The 3,175-nt window shown below is 37.5% G+C and overlaps 1 long non-coding RNA gene across 1 annotated transcript; it reads left to right on the top strand.

Moving 5' to 3' along the window:
* Positions 1–313: 313 nt before the first annotated feature.
* Positions 314–2,473, top strand: LOC121399156. Its single transcript, XR_005964783.1, has 3 exons — positions 314–953; positions 1,333–1,384; positions 1,925–2,473. It is a non-coding gene; the product is annotated as an uncharacterized LOC121399156 (long non-coding RNA).
* Positions 2,474–3,175: the final 702 nt, after the last annotated feature.

Raw genomic sequence — 3,175 nt, 5'->3', positions numbered from 1 at the left:
TTAACCACTGGTCCCCGGGTTTGCTGGAACAATATTTATTTTAACGTTGTTTGTAGCAGCTGCAAGTGTGGATTACAGGGAGACTTCATACTCCAGGAACAACGCTCATTTGGGTATATTTAAAGGGAACTCATGGTGCCATATTTATAATGAGAAGCCCACTGAACAAACAGGACATGGAACAGATTAACCTGTGGATTTATGATGTTGAACAATTACGCCACAAATTGAGTGCAATGCTAACAAATATTCTGTTTCGCCTCTGCTTACATCTGTATTGGATTCCTTCTCTCCCTCACACTCAGAGGTGGGGCTTATAAGATTGTTAAGAGCCTTAGGACTATCTATGAATCATGGCTGGTTCTAGAAAATCAGTTTTTTATGTAATGCAATATCATAGGTCAGTTGTCTACAATCCAGACTTACTGTATACTCTGTTTCCTCAATGGTCAATACTTACATCGGGTTGAACTCCTCCCCCTTGTTAGCCAGGGGGCGGGGCTTCAAAGCTAGTTAGGAGTTTTAGGACTACCTTGGAGTTTTGAAAATCTCCAAGACACGGAGCACTAGCGGGGCTAAAACCACTAGTTTGTTGTTCAAACATTTTTAAAATCATAGAGAGCACAAACTTGACACGCTTGATGCGTTTCGTGGACCAAACCACTTCCTCATAAGCTGGTTGTGGTTTGAACAATAAACGAGTGTTTTTAGCCCCGTGAGTGCTCCGTGTCTTGGAGATTTTCATTTGGATTTCACACAACGAGAAGCGGTATACGCGTTGCAGCACAGCGTGGAGGCGTCCGGAACAGTGAGTGCTGCCTTAATTTTGTTCCTTTCCTCTACCTTGGAGTTGTGGCCAGAATCAGTATTACCCAGGGATGGATCTTCAAAGCTATCTGGTAGTTTTAGGACTACCTTGGAATTGTAACTTGGATTTTATGTGGTACAAAAAGGTCAGTGGCTAAACTTAAATAGTTCACTTCACTTTTAACATTGCAAGATGGATGTGTGTGCTCAAAAATGTCCTACACATAATTTTATTAGCAACTCTTTCTGTCAAATACTAATGATGAAAATAAAGACTTAATTATTTGGTGGATGTGTTGGGGGTATATTTTACTACCTGAATTATTGTTAGAGCAATGCATAACAATATAATAAAGGCAGCTTGTATGTGTTACAAAATCATCGTTTATTTGTGTGTCTCCTGGATAAAAATGCAGCAGCCATCAAATGTATTGGCTGTACTTCTCACCCCCAAATTGTTTTTTAAAGTGTTTTAATTATTGTTGTTTATAAATTAATTCTTAGGTTCATTTATTTTTTTTACAGGTTCATTGTCTGGCCATTATAATATCTTTTACATCTGGGAGAAAGGTTAAAGGTAAATTGTGGCTTGCTGATTACATTCAATAAATACTTTTGCCAGCTAGGGAACTCATTTTATTTGGAATACTGAACCATGTCTCTAGATCATGCATGAGGTCACGTCTACAGTAAAATTGTGTAGCAATAGCTCACCCAACTACCAGATTGTGTGTAATCTGGGATTATTATGACAAAAGAAGATGGCAAGATCTTTAAGAATTCAGGATAGTTAGAGAAGTACACCACCTTCTACTTCTGGGTCAGGCTGTGACCCAATCCCAAATTCCCCATGGAGGTCTACAGTTAATGATTCAGTTAGTGATTTAATATCATATTAGATGCATTTCTAATCCGTTAATGTTTCTGAAACTGTGGGGCCTTAAAGAGCCTGTAAAGGTCAGAACCACTTTTGTTGGGTTTTATGCTGTCCATCCATGTTTTATCAAATGCATTTTTGAAAATACCTAAATCAAAGCACGATTCCTGGATAGCATTATAACTGTGCTGTTCATTCAAGTTCATATATTGTATCTCATTTCTCTGTGTACTTTTGCAGAAAAGCAGCAACCATGAGTAGTGAGGCTGAGATGGCGGCTGCCCAGTTTCTCTGAAAGACAGAGAAGGAGAGGATTGAGGCACGAAACAGACTATACTATGCAAAAACATCTGTCTTTGTGATTGATAAAAAAGAGATGTACGTCAAAGGCATCATCCAGAGCCGTGAGGGTGGCTAATCCACAGTAAAGAAAGAAGACAATACTGTAAATTAACAGTTTGTGTTAACCATGCATTCTAGTAGAAGAATTATATATATAAGTATATATATAAGTTCCCACTGGAGATAAAATGCATCTGTGCTGTCTAGAACCGTTTAAATGGGTTTTAAATTAAAAAGACCCATATCCATGATAAAAATAGTAGTATCTCTATATGCCCCTTGATGTGCTGCAGAAACAAATCTTAATGACATATTCACATTAAAGTGTAATTTTTTTCAGACTGTAATGATGATAAGTCTTCCCTATGAACCCACCAAAATTTTTATAAAATTGAAGACATGCCCATTTGATCTAACCATCTGTCCTGTATAAAGTGTTATGCAGCCTGCATGATCTATGTGAGTCTTTCTTGCTGTCTAAAAATTCTATTTAGTTCATGGTGAGTTTTTGGTTCGATTTTGCTGAACAAGAATCCATTGCATGATTGGGACTATAAAGGGTCTAATGATAATTTAGTGGGAGTTATAGTGTTTAATTTGAGCTAGCAATTTTATTTTTGTCTTCATTGTTGATTTAAGGTAATGACAGTCTACTTCAGTAGAAGGAGAAAAGTAATGGTCAACTCTACAAATATGAAGTTTTAATTTACAGGGTGGAAATTTAAAGGTGATTTTTGGAAATGTCAACTAAATTGCCAAATTTAGGAAAGGTTTGCGGCTTGGTGCTTTGGAGGAGAAAGACATGCATACCCAATTTGGATTCAGGGGATTTTGTACTTTCCAAAAATATATGGTTTTCTGGGGTAAACAAAGTTTTTCTACCTTTGCCCCTCCCCCCAAAACAATGTAAATGTGTTGATTTTGCAGTACCTGAAATGAAAGACTATATGGGGGGGTCTTCATTTTGGGGCTCCAATATGCCACATGCTTAGGTAAACCTATACATATTGAGCATCAAACTGTTCAGGGGACCCTAGGCTTTCATATTTGGGGTGATTTGTCTTGATACCTAAAAGTATGTGGGAAATACGATGCTGCAGGGTGGAAATTTTGAGGTGATTTTTGAAAATGTCAACAAAATTGCCAAAT

Source organism: Xenopus laevis, chromosome 9_10S (genome assembly GCF_017654675.1).
Source record: "Xenopus laevis strain J_2021 chromosome 9_10S, Xenopus_laevis_v10.1, whole genome shotgun sequence".
Lineage (NCBI taxonomy): Eukaryota > Metazoa > Chordata > Amphibia > Anura > Pipidae > Xenopus > Xenopus laevis.
The sequence above is the reverse complement of the archived record's forward strand: the minus strand, read 5'-3'. Positions and strand labels throughout refer to the sequence as shown.